This window comes from Lygodium microphyllum, chromosome 18, assembly GCF_053477565.2.
Source record: "Lygodium microphyllum isolate KBCC chromosome 18, Lygodium_microphyllum_v1.1.10, whole genome shotgun sequence".
In the NCBI taxonomy this organism is placed as follows: Eukaryota; Viridiplantae; Streptophyta; class Polypodiopsida; order Schizaeales; family Lygodiaceae; genus Lygodium; species Lygodium microphyllum.
Window position 1 is genome coordinate 101864629 of NC_141152.1, and position 27635 is coordinate 101892263.

A 27635-nucleotide genomic window follows, 5' to 3' on the forward strand; every position below is an offset into this window, starting at 1 on the left:
AGTATGCAAGCTTGTTTTTTGCGCTGGAAAATGCAGGCTGCATCTTGCTCAGCTTCCACTTATCATTTTGACCACTTAGGTCACTTACAAGTCATTTTAGTCCATTATTTCAGGTCCCACATGAACCTAGTGGACTTTTGGCACTTTTCTTGATTTCTAACCAAATTTTCCTCTTGAACCAATGTGACTTAGCCTCCAAACTGTCAATTACTTCTAGCTGATCAAGTTGTGGGTTCCCATAGAATTAATTTTTTATCAATATACATGGTACAACTGAAAATTGTATGATAGATACAAAAGAACTTATGAAACTAAGTGATATCTAAGTTGTTTGTTGGGTAGCAATGACTGAGTTATGTATGAAAATTCCTCATATAAATCCTAGCAAAGTTCTTCTGTGTTCATAAGAATTCTATGATTATATTATGAACAATAAACTTTCTGATATTCACCCCCTCCTAACCTGCACATCCTCCGGCATGTGCCATTTCACAAAATTACAGGTTAAGGAGTGTCTTCTTCTGACATATCTTCATTTTCATCCTCTAAGTCTTCTTCATCTTGCTTGTCTTCAAGTAGATGGCTTATATCCAAGTCATCAAGCTCATAAGTAGAAGACTCTCTTCGTTTGAAGAGCTTGATGCATTTACCGGCTATTGGTACCTTGACCATGGTCCCATTCATTTCAGCCAAAGTATAAGTAGCATTATCATGTACTACTTTCACCACATATGGTCCAAACCATCGCTTGGCTAACTTCCTATGAGCACTATATTGATTGTCCAGGCTACTGTCTCATTGACAAGTACCAATTAAGTGATGGAACTGCAAGTTTGTACCCAATCATTCTCTTGAATAGCTCTTGGACAGAGTCGATGATGCTTATCAAACCTCTTCTTATTCTTCAATCTTACTGCCTCTATCCTTTCAATGGTTGTCTTGACATCTTTTGGCCTTCTTTCAAGCTGGCTTATGAGCAAAATCAGCAACTCTTCTCTATTTATGCCTTCATCCCAAGGCAAGATACTCCATGTGACAATAGACTCCTCAATAGTCATAATAGGTGGCTGCCCATATATCAGTTCAGTCGGCATATAACCTGTTATTGCACTATGGGTAGTTCTATTAGCCCATAATGCGAATGGAAGCATTCTAGGCCATTCTCTCATCTTTCCTCTACAAGATTTCGCCAATGCTTTTTGAGAATTGGTTGATGACCTCTTTCACTCTTACCATTGCCTTCAGGATTGTAGGCTGATGTAAGAGATAGCTTGATTCCCAATTGAGCAAAGAAATGGTGAGCCTCATCGGCATCCAATTCTCCTCTATCAGCAGTTACTTTGGCAACATAGCCATACCTACAAAATACTTCTTCAAGTAAAAATCTACAAACGGCTTGAGTCGACTTTGTGAGATCTTCTCTAGCAAGTACTAGATATCTCATATTCCAAATTCCTGTAGGCATGGTTACTAAATCAATAACCCATCTATAGTGAATGCATAAAGGTAGGCTGAAGCCCATCTCTATGCTTAACCATAGAGTACATTTGACAAGCATGACAAGACTCAACAAAATGCTCAATTTCTTTATACATGTTTTGCCACCAAAATTTCTCTTTTATTTTGGCAAAAGTGCCCCATATGCCTCTATGACTAGCCAATAGGCTTTCATGAAATTCTTGCATGACCTGTCTTTGAGTCATCTTGTCTCCTAAGACACGAACAGGCACCCTTCCTTTCTTTTTTGCATGCCTCCAAAGGTAGCCATCTTTGAGAAAAAAGCCATAAGATTTTCTCTTGATTCTCTTGAACTATTCATTAGTCCAATCTTCCTTCTTTGTCATAGTGCTCAGAAATTGGCCAATTTTTAGCCAATCACCTGCATAATATTCTTCTTTAAAGTGCGAACAAACCATAACAAAACATTGAGCATGCTATCTCTCAGCTGCCCACTCTCCTTCTATGGTTGTTTCTTCTTTCTTTGCTACTGTAAATTTTGTTTCAGCAGCTGAACCTGTTGTGCTTGCTGTAATTAATGTTGTACCTACATTTTTGACAACGGAACCATCATTAGGTACAGCTGTACTTGCTGTTTTCAGATCTGAATCTGCAATTACAGCATCATTTTTAGCAAATATAGACTCTGATTCTTCCTCATCCATCATCTCTTCTTCATCCTTATATCTGGCACACGAAAGCATGTCAACAATTGGATTATCTCTTCCTGCAATATGTTTCAAATCAAGATTTAAGGACTTAATATATGCTATCCATCTTAGCATAGCTATGTCAGGAGTGGAGCAATTGGCAATTATGCCCAAGAGTGGAAGACAATCTGTTTCAACTATTACTTGTCCGCCCATGAAGTACTCGCGGTCACATTTCAATGCAGTTATCACTCCCCAAAGTTCTCTTTTAATTTGAGCATACCTTCTTTGACGTTCATTAAGAACCTTCACTCCAAAGCGAATTGCATATTTGTTGCCTTCAAGGTCGTCTTGACTGATTGCCCATCCTATTCCAATAGGACTTGTGTCCACTGTGAGTATCATAGGCTGTCCATTAGAGTAATTAGCCCTCTTTAAGGTGGCGGCTGAAATCAGCAATTTCTTCAATTTCCGAATAGCTTGAGTATGCTCTTTTTCCCATATAAACCTTTGGCCTTTTCTTAGCAGTTAATAAATATTTTCAGCAACATGAGCGAAATGTGGGATCCAAATAAGGTAGAAGACACATGCTCCAAGAAATCTTCTCACCTCCGAAACATTTGTGCATGTTTCTCGCATTTTGCTGATAGCATCAATCTTGGTTGGAGAAGGCTTTTGGCCATATGGACCACACATATGCCCTACCACAAGAACTTCTTTGACTCCAAAAATAGATTTAGCACCTGAAAGAGTAAGATGGATTTCTTCCAATTTAGACAAGATTTGAGCACAATCATTAATATGATCGGCAACAAACTTGCGACATCCAAGTTCATTGAGTTCATCATTCTTCTCATGAACTTCACATCCTTTGATCAGTACATCATCAAGGAAAGGAAGAGTTAGTTAGGGAATATAATCTCTCAATACTTTATGCATGGCATTCATCATGTGAGCTACTAAATTTGTAGCTCCTTGAGGTAGAGTACACATGCAGACTAAACCAAGAGGTGTATTTGTTGTGGTAATATCTCGGCTCTCCAAAGTAAGCTGAAATTGGTCATAGCCCGAATATAAATATCCCATGGAATAAATTGCTCTACCTGCAAAAGCCTCAGCAAATTCATCAACAATTGGCCCCGAACCAACATTTCTAATAGTGACTTTATTGACAGGCTGTAAATCTTGAATGAATCGCAAAGATCCATTCTTCTTAGGCACGGTAAACCATCTATTAGAATATGGAGCTGAAGATGGCTCCAATATTCGCATTTTTATCTTTTCATTTAAAAGCTCCAGTAACTTAGGCAAATGACCCCTTGGTACCAGAATTGGTTTAAGATTCCAAGGAACGTGTGGGACCATGAAAATAACCATTGGTGCCACAACACTTGGATCCACACAGCCAATTTCATGTGGCTGAAATGAAAAAGCTTTTTCATGTTTCTTTAACATCTGCATGAAGATTTTCTTTTCAGCTGTGGCAAGAGAAAAGAGTCTTCACCAATTTTCAGCTCTTGTAAACTTTCAGCTGTAAATTGGTGACCAATATTTTTTGGGATCATGAAGGCTTGGCTATTTGGATGCCCTTTCTTCCAGTCCTTCACTTTCGAGAGATAGAGGAGTAGCCACCAGCTTGACCTTCTTGTCAACGGTCTTATACTTTGTTTCTACTCTTACCTCATCCTTGTTTGGCTGTCCAAAAGCTTCTTGATCTGCAAATTCTTGAATAATGTCATAAATATCCAATGTGCATACCTGTATGGACTGATTTCCAGCTTGATTTTCTGCCTAAACAGTTGCATATATTTCAGCCAATGTATCATTATAAATCAGCCCATGAAATAGCCCTAAAATTTCTTCATTTTTTATCAAAACATCAATTTGCTTCAGCTCTCGTTCCACATGACATAAATGCTTTCTTTTAGCCCTATTCATGGCTAAAGACTGTTTATAACAACCCACACTGTTGGCCGTAAAAACCTGCAAGTCATCTTTTGGCATAGCCCCCTTTACATGTGGAGGCAAACTTTTATGACATGAAGCACCGCCATAGCCTCCACTTATAGCAGTGCTACCCGAAAACCCTTAAATTCTCGGGCATTAGGAGGTACAGGATGATCTCTCAATCGATCTCTATTCCGGTGATGATTTACACATACAGTCAAAAATTGGACAGCTTTGTCATTATCCTTACTTCTTATCTGAGCATATGATGAACCATCATCAAGGGCCTTTGTCTCCAAATGAGACTCAGAAATAAAAGGTTGACTAAGAATGATAGGATAACTGCAGGAATCTTGAACAAAGAAATGAAATTCATCTTTTACATTACCAATAGTAACTTGTACATAAGGGCATGCCGCATAGAGATCGCTAGAGGAGTTGTTGGCTGCTTTCATGCACTATTCTGGGTCCACATCTATGGGCCATCTACCATTCTTGTAGAGACTTCTTGACATGACATTGATTTCCGAGCCATGGTCTATAAGGGCAATGCATGGAGTCTCTTTTTCTCCAATCTTGACAACGGTTTCGGTGGTCTCCCTTGCCCAATGGGTACGGGAGTAGTGACTACTAGGAATAAAGTGAGCATCATTTTCCTCTTGCATGTTGTGAAGATGAGCTTCTTTCTTATGCATGGGCTGCACTTTGGATTGAGAAGACCCCACCATAACATTTTCTGCAATAGCTTCTTCAATTTCTGCTTCATAGATGTCTTCATCTTTGGCTTCTATGGCTGCAATCAATTCTTTGATTGCCTCCAATCAAATCCCTTGAGTTTTCAGCTTCTCTTCATCTTGCAAGTATACATGAAGTGCTTGCAAAAAAGCATGCACTGATTCTTCAAATTCCCCACCAACATATTGTCTTTTCCGTTTAATTATATCAATTATTACATCATGAAATCCTCGTTTTGCAATTTCGAGAATTTCACCTAATGTAAATTCAATTCTACTTCCAAGAATCCTTTCTTCTAGGATCCTCTTGAGATCCATCGCAGTCTCTATGTCAAACTGCAACTTGTAGACGGGATGTTTGCCTTTTCTTTTTCCTTCCGTCTTCTTTGCTTGAGGGGCATCTCCCATATCAAGCTCTGGTGGTGGTGGATTTTTAGCAACCTTCTGCTAATCCGGTTTAATTCTTGCCACACATTTAGTTGGCCCCGAAGAGGAGGGACCGGCAACATCTTCATCTCTTCTTCTCTTTTCTTCTACCATAGCTTCATGATTATTAATTTCAGCCAACCGAGTGAAAGCTGAAAATGAATCAACTGGCTCGATCCATCCGGTTCTTCCTTGGATGCATTGACTGGCAGTAGTTAAATCATCTTTGGTTGCCTTGCCTTGCTCCATGCGATCTAAGGCCTGCATCCACACTTTAGATTTTGCATCAGTTTTACATGCTTTAACAATTTCATTAGTTGGTTCAATTTGCAGCCCATAGGTTGCTACATCAACAGCTACATAGACTGTTCTTGTTGCCAAATCCTCCAGTCTTTTCTTCATGCCACCGTTACCGAAATTTGGATCAAGAGGAAGCCCGGTTTCGGTTGCATGAATTTTACCATCCTTCCAAAATACTAATTTTTGCGTTTCAGCTTCACGGAATGCACTGCACTCCCTCTTATCATGCTGTAGGCTATCACACCAGATACAGTGTCTTTTGAAGCCTTCTCGTACGGGTCTTTGGGCAGTTGTCCATCCTCTTTCTTCCACTTTCACATCAAGCCTTTCCACCTTGGAATTAATCTTCGTTATATTAAGATGGAGATCCTGCATGCTCTTAATTAGGTTGTCCATGAAATCCTTCTTTGGAGGTGGAACACCAGGATTTCTTGGTTGCTCAGCCATAGAGACAAGAGGTTGAGAAACAGGAACAGACTCCTTCATGGATTCATTTGGTGTAGAGGTAGATCCCCATCTTAGGCGCATCTGCTCTCTTCGAGCAATCATATTAATTGCTTCAGTGACATCACTCCAAGGAGTCTTCAATCCCGTCTCAGAGTCAGGATCTTCAAGCCGATTAGTTAGCTTCTCTTGAAGGAAAGGATCCGCAGCCTTTAGAAATAATTCAATCTTCTGGCTTTCCATACCCTACTGATCATCAGGATCTAGTTGAGAAAATTTGCTTTCAAATTCGCGGTGAAGAGCAGTGGCGGTCAGTCCCTTATTGGGCCTTTCGACCCATTCAGTGAAGACTTTCTTCGTCATGAGGCCAGAATCTTTAAGAAAAAATTCTTCTCGAAGAGCCTTCTTGAATGCGGACCATCCTGCATCTTTTTGGAAAATACCATGAATTCGGTCCTGGAGGCCATGCACGGCCAAACGGGCAAAGTATCGGCTCCAAGCATGATGAGGAACTCCAAAGAAGACCATATTGTCAGTATAGAGGCGGATAAAAGAGGACACATTTTGCCCATTAAATTGCTTCAACTGCTTCCAAAGCTTTAATGGCAGCGGCATCATTCCGCTCTTCTTCTTGTCTCCGCTGTTGTTACAGTTGCAACTGCTGCTGAAATTCCAAATTGTTGTTGTTGGCTTTCTTGCATCAGACGAACCAACTGTTGCAAGGCATCTCCTCTCGAACTTGATGATTCTCCCATTGTACTTCCTCTTCCATGGCTGATCTTCACATCGGGTTCACCACTATCGTCGTGTAGGGGGTTGAAGGTCTACCACTACGGTTTAGAGTAGAGGAGTGTGGGATTCAAGGTTTGGAGAAGGAGAAAAGATTTGGATTTTATTAGATTTGGGTTTTAGAAGTGAAGAAGATATCAAGCTTTTTCTATTTATTTAACATACATGAATGAAATGAAAGACTTTTTCCTGATCACATCAAATGCATATGGGAATAATAAGCCATTACATTAGGGATAATCTCATATTTAATCCAAATGCATATTCCAAAAGCAAGCTCAAATGGTTTTGATTCATGAACATGGATGGATAACAACTCCAAGAAACAAGTATTTTGATGGTAGACTCAAGTACATTCAAGACATAGATCAAACACTCATGAAATGCATTGATAAAGCATAAATTTATCTTCAGTCCTATTTTAAAATAGTAATTTCCATCCCATAATCAAGCTCCAAAAGTGTACATAATCCCAAGAATAAACTCCTCTAATCATTCACAAGTGAAGCCCTGATGTTAAGAGGTCAATTTCCTCTATTACAACCACATAGATCACTTGTTTACTCATCAAAATGGACAAGAACAGTGGGTTGCTATGTTTATGACTGGTTTTTTCTCAGTCCATAACAGCCCATACACCTTCAAAATCCTCCCCTTTGCTTGCCCCAAAGTCACTCAAGTACTTGGGTACAAGACGGGCTTCATTGGACCATGAATAAGGTAAAAGAATGAGAGAAGACGTACATAAGAGCAGGCTTAATACTTCTTCTCAGGTTATCCCCCTTTTATAGACTGTCATACCATTCATTTTCGTCATACCAAATAGATGGGTAAGAAGAGCTCTCACCTTCCTTGTTTGTATCTCCTCTTCAGCTCCAGTTAGCCTTGAGATTGCATGATTTGGAGCATGCACCATATGTTGAGATATCGAGCTCCACTCGTGATATGCCAGGGTGATCGTTGTGCATTTATGTCACCGACGTGTCAGTTGCAGATGCGGTTGGTACACCGCTCATGAATAATAGCTAGATGACAGCTATCCTTATCTACTCTAGTTCGTAGCTCAGTTAGTATGACACCTTAGTTAGTTGAGTTTGGTTTGAGACCCATATATAGGGTTCTTCTATTTCTTTGTACTTGAGTTCTTTTGGCTTACACAACTAAGAAGAGGAAAACTGTTTTCAGCCTCCACCTCTGTGTGTATTCCCCCATTGTGCAAGCAATAAAGCTACAAGTGAGACTCCTTCCTTCTCTCCCAAAATCTTGACATGGTATCAGAGCCTTGTTCGTGGTAAGGAGCTCAAGAAAGCAAGCCAAGCTCGTGGTGTTCTGGTAAGAGGAGCAGTGTTGCTTTCATTTTCTATTGTGGGAGCAAGTCTCTGCAGGCAGCATAGCCGAAAAGTGCCGGAGTGCATTGTCTCAGGTTGAGACGCCCTTCCCGGTGAAGCAAGAGGGCAGTATATGCTGCGGGATAGGGCTTTAGCCCTAGGCGACCCTGTTTTTTTTATTTGAGGCCATTTCGGGGCCTGTTTTGGAGGCGGAAGTATTCTGCACGCACTCAGGAAAAGGCCCTGTTTCATGCTGTGCGACCACTGTTCTACAGGTCGATGAAAAGTTACCACAGAAATTGCATCGTATGCTTGTGTGTAGAGACATTGGGAGTTATAGAATCATCCTTGGTTCCTGTTTATGCAAAATCGTCACTAGGAAGTGACTGTGTGGTCAAATACCACTTTCGCTAGTTTTGCAGATTTGCCCTTGTGAGGGTGAAGCTGTGATTTTTGCAGTGACAGAATTTTTTGCAGTGTTCTGTAATGGCGCTGATTCTCTTTCACAGATTGTCACTGAAAAGCTTGACAAGAACAACTTCCAAGCATGGAAGTTTAGAATGACGAATTTCCTTATGGGAAAAGGATATTGGGAATTTGTTGCAGGAAATGAAGAAGAACCAGTTCTTCCTGATGTTCCCAATCAACAGCAAATGCAGGCATTCAAAGCATGGCATGAGAGAGCCAGGAAAGTTATGTACTGGCTGTCTATCAGTATTTCAGACTCTATGATTGTGCATATTCAAGATGCAAGTACGCCAAAGGAGGCATGGGATACTTTGTCAAAAATGTATAGCACAAATACGCAAGCCAGGAAAATGCAGCTCAAGCAAGACTTGCACAATGTGCAAAGAGAAAATATGAGCATCAACGACTACCACATGAAGGTGAAGAAGATTGCAGATGCACTTGCTTCTATTGGGTCGCCAGTGGAAGATGATGATTTAGTTTCTGTGACCTTGAATGGTCTAGGAAAGGATTATGCACAGTTCCAAACATCCATTTCCGTTCGTGAAAGATTTCCTAATTTTGAGGAGTTGATTGCTCTTCTAATTTCTGAGGAGCAGAGAAATGGTGGTGCATCTTCTTCAGGAGGAACTTCAAAAGAAACTGTCTTCTACTCAAATGCTGGAAGAGGTAGAGGCAAAGGTAGAGGAGGCTGATTTGGAGGCCGTGGTAGAAATCAGAATATGCAGCAAACTCAAGAAAACTAGTCCTATGGAGGAGGACGAGGTAACTCTAGAGGCAGGGGGAGCCAAAGAGGTCGTGGTGGATGGCAAAGAGGCCAAAATGCAAACAGTAATGTTGAATGCTACTACTGTGGTAAAATGGGTCATATGGCTAAAGACTGCTATAAAAAGCAGAATGACATCATGAATGGAAAACTGCAACAAGGGAATTATGCATCTTCTAGTAGACATGGTGATGACAAAAATGAGTATTTGTTTATGGTACAGCACATGAATAATTCTGTGACAAGTGCAAAAGAAAGCAACTATGTATGGTATGTTGACTCAAGTGCATCAAACCACATGATAGGTCATGCAGAATGGATGGAGGATGCAAGGAAAATGGAAAAACCAGGATTTGTGGAGACTAGTGATGATACTGCACATCCTATTGTGCAGATTGGAAAAATTCCTTTGTCTATGCAGGATGGGAAAAAGAAATACCTGTCTGATGTATTTCATGTTCCCAATATCGCCACGAATCTGGTTTCTGTTGGTCAAATGGTTGAGCAGGACTTGCAGGTCAGATTTAATCCTCATGGATGCTTTGTTGAGGATATGAAAAATACAGGTCGCTTGATAGCAAAAGGAAAGAAGAAGGGCAGAATGTTTACATTGGATGCAGACATGCCTGAATTGAGTGCAGCAATGTTTGCACATGGGACTGGAGTAGTTGCAGATATTGATATCTGGCATAAACGCATTGGTCATGTTAATGTACAGCGACTTAAATCAATGCAGGCCCAAAATATTGTTGCAGGATTGCCCAAATTCAAGGTTGCAGAAATGCATAAGGTATGTGAAGCCTGCCAATTTGGAAAACAGGCAAGGAAACCATTTCCTAGACATGTTCAAGAGAGTGAGAAGCCATTGGAATTAATCCACTCTGATGTGTGGACTACTAAAGCTGCATCTCTTGGAGGCTGTCATTATTTTGTCACTTTTATTGATGACTATAGCAGAAAAGTTTGGGTGTATTTTATGAAAAAGAAAAGTGAAGTTTTTGGGCATTTCAAAACTCTTAAAGCTATGGTTGAAAAAGAAACAGGCCTGCAAATAAAATGCCTAAGGTCAGATGGAGGGGGAGAGTACCTCTCAAATGAGTTTGCAAGGTTCCTGCAGGAGCATGGCATAAAGCAACAATATTCATGCAGTCATACCCCACAACAAAATGGAATTGCAGAAAGGAAAAACAGGCATATTGGAGAGGTATCTCGTGCCATGCTCAATGAAAAAGACTTGTCAGATTTTTATTGGGCTGAAGCAGTTGCTACAACAGTCTACATAATGAACAGGACTCCCACTACAACAATACATGGGATGACTCCAGAGGAGAGGTATACTGGTAGGAAACCAGATATTTCTCATTTGAAAATTTTTGGTTGCATTGCTTATGTACATGTGCCAGATGAGTTGAGATCCAAGTTGGATCCAAAAGCTGAGAAGTGCATCTTTATTGGTTACTCTCTGCAGCATAAAGGGTATAGATGCTATAACCCTTCTACTCGTAAGTTTACAGTGAGCAGAGATGTTGTTTTTGATGAGATGAGTAGCTGGTATAAACCAGTAAATGTGATTGATGATGTAGATGCACAAAACGGTAATGCTGCACAGAATTCACAGCAGCAGTCACAAAATATTAGTGGACCTGGAGCGTCCTCTAGCAGTGGTTCACATTCTTCACCATGGACAGGCAGATTGAGATCAAGAGAATCTTCTCAAAGCAATGCAGATAGTGGTATGCAGGTATCACGAAAAGGAAAAGAGAAGGTTGATCAGCCCATGTTTGATGTGAATGCAGGTCACTCTTATGTGGATGGTGAATCCAGTGGCTCAGAACAGAGCATTGATGATGAGTTGGGTATTCCTTCTATTGTTACACCCAGAGTAAGGAAGACCAAGGATGTTTTGAGAGCACCTGGGAGTGAACCTATTTTGCGCAGGTCTACGAGAGCTAGGTATCCTGTGGATAGGCTGAAATATGATGGATTTATAGCCATTCACCATGCATATATAGTCAAAGTGATACAGGAACCAGAACCCACTTCTTTTGAGCAAGCCATGGAAAAAGAAAAATGGGAGAAAGCCATGGATGAAGAAATGGATGCCTTGGAAGCAAATTCTACATGGGAGTTGGTATCTTTGCCTAAAGGTAAAAATGCAATTGGCTGTAAGTGGGTTTATAAGGTGAAGCACAATGCAGATGGTTCTGTGAACAGATACAAGGCAAGATTAGTAGTCAAGGGGTATGCACAAACATATGGCATTGACTATGAAGAAACATTCAGTCTGGTTGCAAGGATGGCAACCGTAAGAGCAGTCATTGCTATGGCTGCATCAAAGGAATGGTCTTTACATCAGATGGATGTAAAGAATGCCTTCTTGCATGGTGATTTGCAAGAAGAGGTATATATGGAGCAGCCACCAGGTTATGTGCATGCTGTTCATCCTGAGTTTGTTTGCAGGTTGAAGAAAGCATTGTATGGCTTGAAGCAAGCACCTAGAGCATGGTCTGACAAGATAGGACAGTATCTTGTCACTATTGGCTTTCAGATTTCCAAGGCAGATTTTTCACTTTATGTGAGAAAAACAGAGAAAGGTATTATGCTACTTGTCATTTATGTTGATGATTTGATTATGACAGGTGACAGTGATGAAGATATCCTTCATGTGAAAATGCTATTGAAGCAAAAGTTTGAAATGAAGGATTTGGGAGAGCTGCGTTTTTCTTGGCCATTGAGGTGATTAGATCACCAAGTGGGATACAGCTCTTGCAGAGGCAGTATGGATTGGACATGCTGTCCAAATATGGGATGATAGGCTGTAAGCCTAATTCAGTTCCTTTGGAGCAGAATGTGAAGCTGAGCGCAGATGCAGGTGAGCTTCTAGAAGACCCTACTATGTACAGACGCATAGTAGGAAGCTTGATTTATATGACTATTACCAGGCCAGATTTAAGCTATGCTGTTGGATTGGTAATTCAGTTTATGCAGGCTCCAAGGAAACCACATTTGGATGCGGCTAGACGCATACTCAGGTATGTGAAGTCCACATTGCAGTATGGACTACTTTATGTGACTGGGGTTCAGATACAGTTGCATGGATACACTGATGCTGATTGGGCTGGTAGTATTTCTGATAGACGATCTACCAGTGGATATGTGTTCTCTTTTGGGAGTGATGCAGTCACTTGGAGCAGTAAGAAACAGCCTACAGTTGCCTTGTCGAGCACAGAGGCTGAGTACAGGGGTGCAGCAATGGCTGCATGTGAGGTAGCTTGGTTGCGTAAGCTACTTTATGATATGCATCAGTCTACAGATGGGCCAGTTGTCATTTATTGTGACAACATGAGCAGTATACACTTGGCAAATAACCCAGTCTATCATGCTAGAACAAAGCACATTGAGGTGCATTATCACTATGTGCGAGAGAGGGTTTTACTAGGTCTTATTGATCTAGTTTATGTCAGCACAGAGGATCAAGTAGCTGACATATTCACGAAGGTATTGGGTGCAGAGAAGCTGCGCAAGTTCAGAGACCTGCTTGGTGTGCAGGAATTGGGATTGAGCTCGAGGGGGAGTGTTGAGATATCGAGCTCCACTCGTGATATGCCAGGGTGATCGTTGTGCATTTATGTCACCGACGTGTCAGTTTGCAGATGCGGTTGGTACACCGCTCATGAATAATAGCTAGATGACAGCTATCCTTATCTACTCTAGTTCGTGGCTCAATTAGTATGCCACCTTAGTTAGTTGAGTTTGGTTTGAGACCCATATATAGGGTTCTTCTATTTCTTTGTACTTGAGTTCTTTTGGCTTACACAACTAAGAAGAGGAAAACTGTTTTCAGCCTCCACCTCTGTGTGTATTCCCCCATTGTGCAAGCAAGAAAGCTACAAGTGAGACTCCTTCCTTCTCTCCCAAAATCTTGACACCATAGGCCACAGCTCATTCTCCATCTGCCACAGGTATGCAGGCGTGTTTTTTGCACCGAAAAATGTGGGTTGCATCCTCCTCAGCTTCCACTTATCATTTTGACCACTTAGGTCACTTACAAGTCATTTTAGTCCATTATTTCAGGTCCCATATGAACCTAGTGGACTTTTGGCACTTTTCTTGATTTCTAACCAAAATTTTCTCTTGAACCAATGTGACTTAGCCTGCAAACTGTCAATTACTTCTAGCTGATCAAGTTGTGGGTTCCCATAGACTTAATTTTTTATCAATATACATGGTACAACTGAAAATTGTTTGACAGATACAAAAGAACTTATGAAACTAAGTGATATCTAAGTTGGTTGTTGGGTAACAATGACTGAGTTATGTATGAAAATTCCTCATATAAATCCTAGTAAAGTTCTATAATGTGTCCACCTGTTAGCTTTATGACACGTCTTGGCAGTCCATCAGAAAGGGTGTCTAGAAAGCTCCGCCCGGCACTCCCATGGAATGTTAGGGGGTTTGCGATCGAGGGCTTTCCACGTCTGCCACGTAGCGGAAGTATTCTGGCTGTTCCCACTTAGGACCGACCTGAATTAGGGTTTTGCTTATTGGTCATTTCCTAACGACAACTAGCGTTGTACCCAAGCGAACTACTTTACGCAGAAATGCTAGGTCCAAAGTAGATTCACGTTGCACTTGGTTCAAGAAGAATGGGAAACGAGAGGGATGCCAAGCTCAACCTCTCTGCCATAAGGCATAGTCCCATTCCGTTCCCCTAAAACAACATAAATCGAGATTAATTATAACTCTAGGTCAATGCTTTTGTTGTTCGTATTCTTTGACGATCTTCTAGCTGTCCATCATGATTTGAGAAAAGTTCCCGGCCAACCGGGACCACCCATCCATAGGATAGACCTATGGCCCATCCATCGCACTTTCCTTAGGTTGTTTTAGTTATTTAATTACCTAACACATTTAGTTGGACATGTATCAATCAGCTTCCTTAAGTAGCCCATTAGGCTCTGGATCCTTCACGTAATCATATCACTTGACATAGAAAAACAATGTCAAACAAGTTTCTTTTTAATAGGTTATCATATTTATCTTTGAAATACATAACGTCCAGCCCGTAAGCTTATCCACAATCCGCTTGAATCGCAATCCATAGGGATCACTAATCCAAGATTCCGCCCGTAGACTAGTATGCGGGCCTCGAGATTCAATCCCGAGTCATATTAGCCTCTTGTGCAAGGCCCGGAAGGTGAGGGATTTACGGCCAGAGCCCCCCATGGCACCCAAGAGTCCTCCTAATCCAAGTAGTGCTTAACGGAGAGACCTCTCACGGCGGGTTCGGTCCACCTTCCCAGCGCGGTCAACAACCCCCTTGGTTAGGGTCAGGCACGCAATCGGAGGTAACTAAAGTTGCCTCTCCCTTCAGGCCTTCAACATGAAGTATTAGATATCCATTTATCCTTTAATTCATTGATCAAACAAAGAAAAATAGTGCTCTTAAATCTGTAATAAGCACAAATAATTCCATTGGTCATTTATTGTTGGCCAACTGCTAAGGAGTGAATCCTTCTTTTCGAATGCATCTAGCACTCGATCCGGGATGACTTGCGACTTGGAAATATCCCCTATATCCTGGGTTAGGGTGTACCCTATTAATCTGACTTGGTCAATACCTTAAGTGCATATGTTATTCCAATTTATTGGTTTGTCCTTTGCTCCAAGCAACTATCTTTACCCCAGAAAGATACTATATTAGGACGATTATTCATCCTCTTGCAAGATAACTTGCGTAAGAATCTGCCAACCTCATTCCAAGAATTGGCCATTCCCTTGTGATCCAATCGCAAGATCATACGACTCTGCACTTGTTGCACAAGTGTCGTATCGAACAATTGGACTATTCTACCCATCAAATGGAGTCACGAAACAATCTGTTCCTGATTACATTAGGCTAACATTGTTAGTCCTAGGGTTCCAAGTTCCATTTTTTAGCGAAAGATTCTTAGGGACAAATCCTATATCACTTCTCAAGTATGTCCCGTGTTCCCTACATTCCGTGAATGTGGGCAAGTATTTAGGGTATAGGAGTTTCGGTTTTAGCAATACGTGCGACTAGGTCACATATTAAATCCTAGTTAGTTCTTTAGAATTGAATTAACTCTTTCTAAAACGAGTACTCCGCGGGTTTAGGTGTTTTAGGTTTATGCCAATTTAACCTATCTACGTTTGAAGATAATTATGCTATCATTTCCATAACACATGACTCATTGTCTATGTGTAAATTGATTTTCAGCCTTAACTTATCAATTTAAGATCAAGCATAGGTTAGGTTATAACCTAATTCAAATTTATCATCGAAACTGAAATATTTCATAATTTATTTTTCGAGGACTTGCGAACAAGATTCATGCTAAAATAGGCAACATTTTACTAATAATTATGCAGTTGAAAAACGATAATTGACTAGAGTTATGCAACGTAAGAATCATTTCATGCCTTGCAATTTCCTATGGATTCTTAGCACTTACCATGATGACTCATTGCGAAGAAGATATGGCCTAATAATGTGACATGCAATTTTATACTTTCATGCCTAAACGGAGTGCACTATCTTAATTCTGTTTTTGTAAATATGGACTAAATGCATATCAATTTTCTGCTCACTTTATTTTTGTTCGTTTTATTGAAAATACTAATGACTAAATTCCTCCATCATGAGCTAATTTTTCTAAAGCATTTAAGATGAAAAATGCATCCTATTTCCAACAATTATCCTCGCACGATTGAATTATAACAATACCAAATAAAAATTAAGAAGGAAAACCTGGACTTGGGGTGAGATGTCCACGTGGATGCTAGGAGATGATCCTCCTGCGGTTGCGCCTTGGGCTTTCTTAGGAGGCATTGCGAATACAGTCTTTCCGTCGTGGATGCAGCTTTGAATTCCCTTTTTGAAATACCACCGTCCTTTATGAGTCTTTTGTTCTTTCCTTTCGTAGAAGCTCTTTGAAGTGATACTTGTGGAGGAGGGGAGAAACCATGGAAAGGGTTCAAAACTGGGAAGGGGGTGTTTCAAAATCCTCCGCAAATAAGGCCCATTAAAGCCATGGAAAAGGCTTAATGGCCTTTTAAAGACTCACAAGAAAGGGGAATAAAAGGTGTAGAAACCCTTTCGAGGGCTTTTGTATGGGGAAAGAAGGTGTCAAAAGACCCTTAACACCCTCTTTTCTTTTTGTAAGGGGGTAAAACAAAAGGGTATAAAAGGGTCTTTAGGGAGCCCTTAGGAGGGAATTATTGCTAGGGTAGAAAAAAAAACTTAAGGGTCCATATGTGGACCCTTCACGGCAAAAGTCAGGGGGAAAAAGGGGCCTAAGGGAGCCCTTAGGGGAAATTTAAGGGGGAAAAGAAAAAGGGCCTAAAGTAAAACCTTTTTGGGAGGGGGGAAAGGGGGTTTATAGAGCCCTAAGGGGAAATTTTTGAGGGGGAAATAGGCAAAGGTGTGAAAAGGGGGCTTAGGAAGCCCCCTTGGAAGCTTCCTAGGGCCTTCTAGAAGCCTCACAAAGGGCACGTGGGGGGTGGAGGCCATCGATAGATGGCATCCGTCGGCGTGTCTTATATGGCGGTGAAGATAAGGCAGCTGGCGGCGATGTGGGCAGGGTCGGACTGCAACAGCAGTAGCTGCGATGGCGATTGGGCGGCGTCTCACGGCTTCACGGCGGCGACCTTCCTCTTCTGGCAGCGAGGACCACCTCTCTCTCTCTTGCCCAGAGTCACGACCCTCTCCTCCATCAAGGCTCCTATGGCCACTAGTTTTATAGGGAGAGGGAGAGGTTCCTCCCTCCCCTACGCAGCAGCGAGCATGGCCTCCTTCCCTCCGCAGGCTTCAGCAAGGAGCTTGCCATACCTTCGATTTCCCTCCCCCTCCAGCACGACAGTCGGCTGGGGGGGGATAAGGGAAAACTTTTTTTTTTTTGACATTTATCCAATCCTTAGAGGCCATTCATATCCAAAAGGTGTAATTAGATTGAGGATATTACAAGTTCTTCTGTGTTCATAAGAATTCCATGATTTATATTATGAACAATAAACTTTCTGACATCATGAAACTCCTTGTGTTGCTTTACTTGACCATGGGTCTGAGATAAATGTCATTGAGCGGGGATTGTATGAAAATGGTGCATGGCCTGTGGACACTGATCATGGTTGGTGTATAAGGGCTGCAAATAATTCTTCAGGGGAGCTCTATGCTGCATGTCCTAATGTAAAAGTGAGAATTGGTGATGTAAAGGAAGAGCAACACTTCTTTGTGCAAGATAATTCCTCATATGCAGTGATTTTGAGACAGCCCTATATTACAGGTGTGCATATGGAAATAAAGGTGCTTGATGATGGTTCTGCTTATGCAAGATTCAGAAGCAAAGATGGGAGGAAAGCAATCCAATTTCTTACTGTTTGTGTTAATCATCCTAGAAATCGTGATACGCTTCGAGAGTCTCCTTTGGTTCCAAATGCAAGGGAATTCAAAGACCTGGATTTTCTTTAAGCACTACTATAATGCGGGGCTATAGTAGTGCTGATCAGAGGGTGTACTCGCCTCTTGATGAAATGAAGCATATATTTACTATTGGTAATTCTTAGTTTACAGCAAACAATTCATGTTGGTTTAAGCCTATGGAAGCTATGTGTAGGGCTGAACGCATCTCTATGAAACGGGCTATTAAGAAACTGAGATCATTGGGGATGTTAGCTGAAAATGATGGCATTTCAGGCATCTTTTATCAGCTGAATATTACTGACACTATGGCTGAAATTTCAGCAACTATACATGCAAAAAATGAGGTTGAAAACAGAGTGTTGTCACTATGTTCTTTGGATATGTATGATGTTATAGCATTGTTTGCTCAACAAGAAGGATTACAATGGGCTGAAGCACTTGTGGAGACAAAGTATAAGGCAATTGACAAAAACGTGAAACCAATTGCTTTGCCACTTCCACCAGAGAGTCAGGGTATGTATGAAAAAGTGTCAAGGCAGCCAAGCTTACGGGATCCTAAAGATATAGGTCATCAATTTACATCTGAAACATTACAGGAATTGAAAGTTGGTGTAGAAGGGTTTCTTTTGCCTGCTGAGAGAAACTGTTTTATGCAGATGTTGGCTAGACATGAGAAGGCATTTGCATTTCAACCAAGTGAAATAGGTTGTGTGGATCCAAATGTTGTCTCTCCTATGGTTATATTTATTGTGCCACATGTACCATGGAACTTGAGGCCTATTCGAGTGCCTAAAGTTTACTTGCCAAAGCTGATGGATTTGCTAAATGAAAAGATTCGCATGAAGATCTTGGAGCCTTCTTCAGCCCGTACTCAAATCGTTGGTTTATGAGAGCGGAATTTAGGTGACGGGAAGTGCTTAAAAATAGCTAAAAATTATGAAGATCGAGGGAAAAATATTCACTGTCAAAGGCGGCGGCTCGATCTAGGACGATTTTAAGCGCCAAAGTACTTTAAAGGCGCCCGAGCGACACTTGTTGATTTTTCATAATTTTTCAGACAGTCGTGCGGGTTGACACAAGCTACTGGCCAATGCAGGATGCTAAGCCGGACGCCCAGGATTTTTCAGAGCTCAATTCGGAGTCCGGACGGGGAAATGGCCAAGAAACCGGTCAAGATGCGAAGGGGTGGACAAAATTTGGCCAAAATGGGCAAGTGACCCTTGGGAGCCCAAAATTTTAATGTAGCATGAAAGTTTCATGCATTTCATGGGAAGGAAATCGTGGAGAAGAAGGCGCCATACTGCGCCCGATTTTTTCGCTTGAATGATGGAGGAGCAATCTACAGCCTGCAAACAACCCCCCCCAATCATCATTGCCCCTCATTTCCCTCTGTATGCAGACTCTATCGCCGCCCTTTGCTCGCGCAATGATGCCCTCTTTGGAGAATTCTGATTTCAGTCTTTCTCTCTCCTCCCTCTCTCTCTTCTAAAGGCAAGTTCATGTGGGGAGAAGAAGGAAGAAGAAAGAATGATGGAGGCTTGTCCGGCATGGACCGGATTGCTACACGGGCTGAGAATGGTGATTTGTGATGTTGCTGGACATGAAGTGCTGCTATTTTCCAAATCTACAGCCATGGATACAAAACCCGAAACACGCAAATATGCGGTAATTTAAAATTTTCAAAGGAAATTTGAGTTTTTATGGCTTTTGATAGATGAAATGTTGTTCATGTGGGATAATAATTGTTCATGATGCTGTTTTATATGAGTTCTTGCTGGTCATGATCAAAAAATCAGAAAAATATGCATTTTGTGGTTCAAAATAATATGTTAAAACACGTAAAACATGAAAAACAAGGGAAAATGAGGGTTTTTGGCATAAAAATGGAAAAATGGATAGGAACATCAACTAAATTCTCATTTTTTCTGCAAGAAGGAACTAAGGGCCACAGCCCATAACCTGTTTTGAATTTTCAGCAATTAAATAATGCAGGAAAATAAGGAAAAATAGGGAAAAACCATGAAAAATAGGGGAAAAATGCATTTTGGGTTCCGAAAAATAAGGATAAATAAGAACAATGTTTGTGAATGTTTGTGGGGACTGAAGCATGAGGATTTGCCTCAGTTCAACCCCACCTTCTTGTGCTAGTGTGGTTTTTTCCGCTTTCTATACATAAAATGATGTCAAAATACCCTATACACCTATCCAACGATGCACTATTTAAACGGGGAAGGGTAGAGAAGTTGAAATATGTTTAAATGCCGTGTGAGATGATGGGAAAGTTGCTGATTTCTATGCATAGCATTTAGGACGGATGATAATTAAGATCAAGAGCTTAGTAGCACGAGGATCACCTCGGTGCTAAGCCCATGCAACGAAGCACGAACGGTAGTTGGAAACCATTAAAAGAATGATTTGCACTTGTGCACGATACTGTTTTGCTAAATGTTTGAGCACTAAACATTCACCAAATGCATGGAGCATGAAATGAATTTAAGAGTATCAGTGATTAGCTCCTGGACATGCATTGCAATTGGTTTATGAGGACATGACCTACGTTGAGAGGCAGTGAGGTTCCTATGCTGTAGGCTAGTCGTGGGATCATAAAGGGGAAATCAAGTAAGGACAATGGTACATTCCTGGATACGCTTATTGGGTACCTTGAGCAACGTTTGTGCGAAATGTCTAAATGTTGAGCGACGCATCGAGGGGCCAATCCCCAAGGTGTAGGAGAGTCGCAGAGGGTTGACGGCATTCAGCCGTAGGAGGAACCCCATGTGTATGTGATTCGAGCCTTTTGGCTATGTGAAAGGGACTCCCTCTGAGGAGTAATATTGGGTTAGGATCAGTTGGACTACAACGTATTACGAACGCAATGTGTAGGAAGGCAGAGATTTTGATAGACGCTCCTGGCCGCGAGGCCGAGGGGTTGTCTTGTGCATAGTGACGAGGTCCGGCTAGTGCATGAGCCAGTGCCGGCCCGTTTTGAGGTCCATCAGTGGTGCGTCTGCCGGGAGCTGCTTAAAAGTGGCAGTTCTCGAATCCTGGTTGTTTAAGGACCAACTAGCAGTTTATACCAGAGGCTACTGAGCTTGATCCGTTATTTATTGATAAGCATCGTCTAGCAGAAATCCAAAAGCAAGAAAGAGACGAAAGAGCTAGGCGACGTGCTGAAATTTTTAGGAGATATTCCCCTAAGCGTAGCGGTGCTGAACCCTTACGAGGGAGTGGATCTAGTGGTCTTAGGACCCCAAGCAGTAAGTTAGGAGAAGGTGGAAGCTCTAGTGCTCCCCTTCCTTCTATAAGCCATTCCACGTCAAGTACGGGAGGTGTAACCCCACCTGTCTTTATTCCTAGTGCAAATCCAATCCGCGTCATGGCGCACTCTATTGCAATTCCAGCAGGAACGACGGATTTGCCGGCTCTAGGTTACCCACTACCCATTTTTAATGGGTTAGTTGAGGAAGATGCGGAACTCCACATTAGGGAGTTTCAAAAGCTGATGTTTAACTGTCGCATTCAAGAAGAAGGGCATTTAATGATGTTCTTCAACATGACTCTCAAAGGAAGAGCCGCTATATGGTATCATGGTTTAGAAGCCGGAACTATATTGAACATTGATGCATTTTATGGAGCTTTTCGAAGGGAGTTTGCCCCTGAAAGGGGTGGGCAATATTGGTTGCGTGTACTCAACGTGACCCGCCAAGAACCACACGAGGATATTCGTGCTTATGCGAAGAAGATAAAAGAGGTTTTCCGTAAGTTGGACACCTCTATTCCTATCCCCGCAGCTGCCCAATTGCAATATTTCCTACATGGTTTGGACTTTAATATCCAATTGCAGTTGAGTAGTGTCCCCTTGGGGGATATAGACACTGCCATTACACGAGCACAAGAGGTGGAATCCCGACTACAAGCGGCCTATGCTTCTCGAGGCAATTCGAATATGGGTTTAGTATTGGGAAACAATATGGCAATGGCCAATGGCAGTAGTGGTCAAGGGATAACGATGGCTAACCCTAATGGGAGAGGGAACATGATGCAGAATGTCCCTTTATTACCAGCTCCCCTTAACATGTCGATGCCTACGGGCAGTCAAATGGCTTCAAGTGGTGGAGGCCAGGCGGTCAATTCTAACACCATGCCTGTGGCTCAACAACTAGTGCCTAATCGAATTGTTAGGCCGATGGAACGACATGGTAATGACCAAGGCTATGAGTCGAGTTCTTCCAATGTTCTTGGCGAGGTTAAGGACATGATGAAGCATTATACCGACATGATTACGGAGCAGTATCGACAAATAGCCGTTGATGTCAACTTCCTTAAAAAACAACAAAATTTGATAGGAAGTAGATACCCAGAGGAGGGTGCACCTTCGAGGTTTAGTTGCAAATGGTGTGGTGGGCAGCACTATCCAAGAAATTGCCCAAATGTTAAGTGCGACATTTGTGGGAAATCTGGCCATTTAGCAGCTACTTGCTGGAGTAAGATTAGTTCCCTCCAGCGAGGAAGTCGGCAACCAGGGCCTGTTAATCATCGTGCCCAAGGAAATGATTCCCAGCCAGAAAATGGGCCTAAACAAATACTTCAACGACCAAAGACTACAGTGGAAGAGCTACCAAGTGGTAGTGGGGTTAGTTTGATTGAGGCTGTACGCGTTAACGATGCTGAAACCTCTAATTTGCGAGCTGTCCTTACAAGAGGTCAAAAGGGTAGAGAGGCCGACAAGGATAAGCCTGTCGACGAAAACCCTAAACAAGGTGACAAAGGAACACAAGTTTTGGATCCTGCCCTAGAAGGGGGACCTTTGAAGCCCGTAGAGAGTAAAGCCGATAAGGAACCACCAAAGAAGAAGGTGAAAGTTAAGAAAGAGGCAATAAAGCCAGTTTAGCGACCTAAAGAGCGGATGGTTTGGCGTGAAAAGCGAGCTCTATCGAACTATCATGAATTCGATTTGGCGAGCTCTCTTTGCGAAGTCAAGCCGGATGTGAACCTCTTATAGGTTATTAAGCTTTCCCCAGGAGTACGCAAGGAATTTAGAAAGATCCTACGTACCGGGTATATCGTAGAACCTTTGGGTATTGCGCGAGTTGGTGATGACTGGTTCGAGCATGCTGAGAAGCATTGCCCAAGGGTTGCAGCCTATGTCGATGGGATACTAGTAGATTATGCCATTGTCGACACTGGATCATCTGTTAACATTATGAGTTCTGAACTGATGGAAAGGTTGGGTCTTGCGATTCAGAAAGATACCTCCACAATTCTTAGAATGGCAGATGATAGTTTGAGACAGCCGGAAGGCTGCATTACTAAGGTCCATGTCACTGTTGCAAATGTAGAATGCATATTGGACTTTAGGGTGATTCGTTTTGCAGGGCGGCCAAGTTACCAAGTATTACTTGGACGACCTTGGATATTGCAAGCGGACTGCCAAGTAGATATACCTGCCGGTCGACTGATATTCGGCAGAGGTGCCCAACGTGTGGTAGTTGATGCTTATCCTGAGTCCCCGCAGAGTGAGAGAGCTCCTCTATCTTCTACAGAATTGGAGACATTAGAAGATTTATCTGCCAGTGAGACATCATCGAGCGATGAGTCCAAAGAGGGATCCACCACGGATGACATCTATCAGATCACTTTGAATGAGCCGATAGAGGCCCAAGATCGTATAAGGGATGCAGATGTTATCGAGCTAGACCTTGGTACGCTTGATGATTCGCGGCCAATCAAATTAGGGTCCATGCTCAGTACAACAGAAAGGGAGGACTATGTGGCCTTGATCCAGGAATTCCGTGATATCTTTGCCTGGAGTTATGATGAGTTGAGAGGCATTCCTCCTAGTCTTGCTGTTCATACAATTCCGTTGAAAGAGGGCAGTCGTCCTGTCCGACAGAAAGTAAGGCGTATGCCTTTCGAACTGAGGGACGGGTTGTTTGAAGAGTTACAGAAGCTTCGAAAAGCGGGTTTGATTTTTCCTGTGCAACACACGGAATGGTGTTCGCCAGTTGTGATTAGAAAGAAGAAGAATAATCAGATCCGTTTATGTGTAGACTTTAGGGAGCTGAATAAGCAGACAGTTAAGGACTACTACCCATTGCCATTTATTGACCAGATTTTGGATCAATTAGCGGATAGGGAGATATATTCGTTTATGGATTGCTTTGCAGGATACAACCAAATGGCAATTGCAGAAGAGGACAAGTTGAAAACAACTTTCATCACTGTATTTGGTACTACTGTGGTAAAATGGGTCATATGGCTAAAGACTGCTATAAAAAGTAGAATGATATCATGAATGGAAAACTGCAACAAGGGAATTATGCATCTTCTAGTAGACATGGTGATGACAAAAATGAGTATTTGTTTATGGTGCAGCACATGAATAATTCTGTGACAAGTGCAAAAGAAAGCAACTATGTATGGTATGTTGACTCAAGTGCATCAAACCACATGATAGGTCATGCAGAATGGATGGAGGATGCAAGGAAAATGGAAAAACCAGGATTTGTGGAGACTGGTGATGATACTGCACATCCTATTGTGCAGATTGGAAAAATTCCTTTGTCTATGCAGGATGGGAAAAAGAAATACCTGTCTGATGTATCTCATGTTCCCAATATCACCAAGAATCTGGTTTCTTTTGGTCAAATGGTTGAGCAGGACTTGCAGGTCAGATTTAATCCTCATGGATGCTTTGTTGAGGATATGAAAAATAAAGGTCGCTTGATAGCAAAAGGAAAGAAGAAGGGCAGAATGTTTACATTGGATGCAGACATGCCTGAATTGAGTGCAGCAATGTTTGCACATGGGACTGGAGTAGTTGCAGATATTGATATCTGGCATAAACGCATTGGTCATGTTAATGTACAGCGACTTAAATCAATGCAGGCCCAAAATATTGTTGCAGGATTGCCCAAATTCAAGGTTGCAGAAATGCATAAGGTATGTGAAGCCTGCCAATTTGGAAAACAGGCAAGGAAACCATTTCCTAGACATGTTCAAGAGAGTGAGAAGCCATTGGAATTAATCCACTCTGATGTGTGGACTACTAAAGCTGCATCTCTTGGAGGCTGTCATTATTTTGTCACTTTTATTGATGACTATAGCAGAAAAGTTTGGGTGTATTTTATGAAAAAGAAAAGTGAAGTTTTTGGGCATTTCAAAACTCTTAAAGCTATGGTTGAAAAAGAAACAGGCCTGCAAATAAAATGCCTAAGGTCAGATGGAGGGGGAGAGTACCTCTCAAATGAGTTTGCAAGGTTCCTGCAGGAGCATGGCATAAAGCAACAATATTCATGCAGTCATACCCCACAACAAAATGGAATTGCAGAAAGGAAAAACAGGCATATTGGAGAGGTATCTCGTGCCATGCTCAATGAAAAAGACTTGTCAGATTTTTATTGGGCTGAAGCAGTTGCTACAACAGTCTACATAATGAACAGGACTCCCACTACAACAATACATGGGATGACTCCAGAGGAGAGGTATACTGGTAGGAAACCAGATATTTCTCATTTGAAAATTTTTGGTTGCATTGCTTATGTACATGTGCCAGATGAGTTGAGATCCAAGTTGGATCCAAAAGCTGAGAAGTGCATCTTTATTGGTTACTCTCTGCAGCATAAAGGGTATAGATGCTATAACCCTTCTACTCGTAAGTTTACAGTGAGCAGAGATGTTGTTTTTGATGAGATGAGTAGCTGGTATAAACCAGTAAATGTGATTGATGATGTAGATGCACAAAACGGTAATGCTGCACAGAATTCACAGCAGCAGTCACAAAATATTAGTGGACCTGGAGCGTCCTCTAGCAGTGGTTCACATTCTTCACCATGGACAGGCAGATTGAGATCAAGAGAATCTTCTCAAAGCAATGCAGATAGTGGTATGCAGGTATCACAAAAAGGAAAAGAGAAGGTTGATCAGCCCATGTTTGATGTGAATGCAGGTCACTCTTATGTGGATGGTGAATCCAGTGGCTCAGAACAGAGCATTGATGATGAGTTGGGTATTCCTTCTATTGTTACACCCAGAGTAAGGAAGACCAAGGATGTTTTGAGAGCACCTGGGAGTGAACCTATTTTGCGCAGGTCTACGAGAGCTAGGTATCCTGTGGATAGGCTGAAATATGATGGATTTATAGCCATTCACTATGCATATATAGTCAAAGTGATACAGGAACCAGAACCCACTTCTTTTGAGCAAGCCATGGAAAAAGAAAAATGGGAGAAAGCCATGGATGAAGAAATGGATGCCTTGGAAGCAAATTCTACATGGGAGTTGGTATCTTTGCCTAAAGGTAAAAATGCAATTGGCTGTAAGTGGGTTTATAAGGTGAAGCACAATGCAGATGGTTCTGTGAACAGATACAAGGCAAGATTAGTAGTCAAGGGGTATGCACAAACATATGGCATTGACTATGAAGAAACATTCAGTCTGGTTGCAAGGATGGCAACCGTAAGAGCAGTCATTGCTATGGCTGCATCAAAGGAATGGTCTTTACATCAGATGGATGTAAAGAATGCCTTCTTGCATGGTGATTTGCAAGAAGAGGTATATATGGAGCAGCCACCAGGTTATGTGCATGCTGTTCATCCTGAGTTTGTCTGCAGGTTGAAGAAAGCATTGTATGGCTTGAAGCAAGCACCTAGAGCATGGTCTGACAAGATAGGACAGTATCTTGTCACTATTGGCTTTCAGATTTCCAAGGCAGATTTTTCACTTTATGTGAGAAAAACAGAGAAAGGTATTATGCTACTTGTCATTTATGTTGATGATTTGATTATGACAGGTGACAGTGATGAAGATATCCTTCATGTGAAAATGCTATTGAAGCAAAAGTTTGAAATGAAGGATTTGGGAGAGCTGCGTTTTTCTTGGCCATTGAGGTGATTAGATCACCAAGTGGGATACAGCTCTTGCAGAGGCAGTATGGATTGGACATGCTGTCCAAATATGGGATGATAGGCTGTAAGCCTAATTCAGTTCCTTTGGAGCAGAATGTGAAGCTGAGCGCAGATGCAGGTGAGCTTCTAGAAGACCCTACTATGTACAGACGCATAGTAGGAAGCTTGATTTATATGACTATTACTAGGCCAGATTTAAGCTATGCTGTTGGATTGGTAATTCAATTTATGCAGGCTCCAAGGAAACCACATTTGGATGCGGCTAGACGCATACTCAGGTATGTGAAGTCCACATTGCAGTATGGACTACTTTATGTGACTGGGGTTCAGATACAGTTGCATGGATACACTGATGCTGATTGGGCTGGTAGTATTTCTGATAGACGATCTACCAGTGGATATGTGTTCTCTTTTGGGAGTGATGCAGTCACTTGGAGCAGTAAGAAACAGCCTACAGTTGCCTTGTCGAGCACAGAGGCTGAGTACAGGGGTGCAGCAATGGCTGCATGTGAGGTAGCTTGGTTGCGTAAGCTACTTTATGATATGCATCAGTCTACAGATGGGCCAGTTGTCATTTATTGTGACAACATGAGCAGTATACACTTGGCAAATAACCCAGTCTATCATGCTAGAACAAAGCACATTGAGGTGCATTATCACTATGTGCGAGAGAGGGTTTTACTAGGTCTTATTGATCTAGTTTATGTCAGCACAGAGGATCAAGTAGCTGACATATTCACGAAGGTATTGGGTGCAGAGAAGCTGCGCAAGTTCAGAGACCTGCTTGGTGTGCAGGAATTGGGATTGAGCTCGAGGGGGAGTGTTGAGATATCGAGCTCCACTCGTGATATGCCAGGGTGATCGTTGTGCATTTATGTCACCGACGTGTCAGTTTGCAGATGCGGTTGGTACACCGCTCATGAATAATAGCTAGATG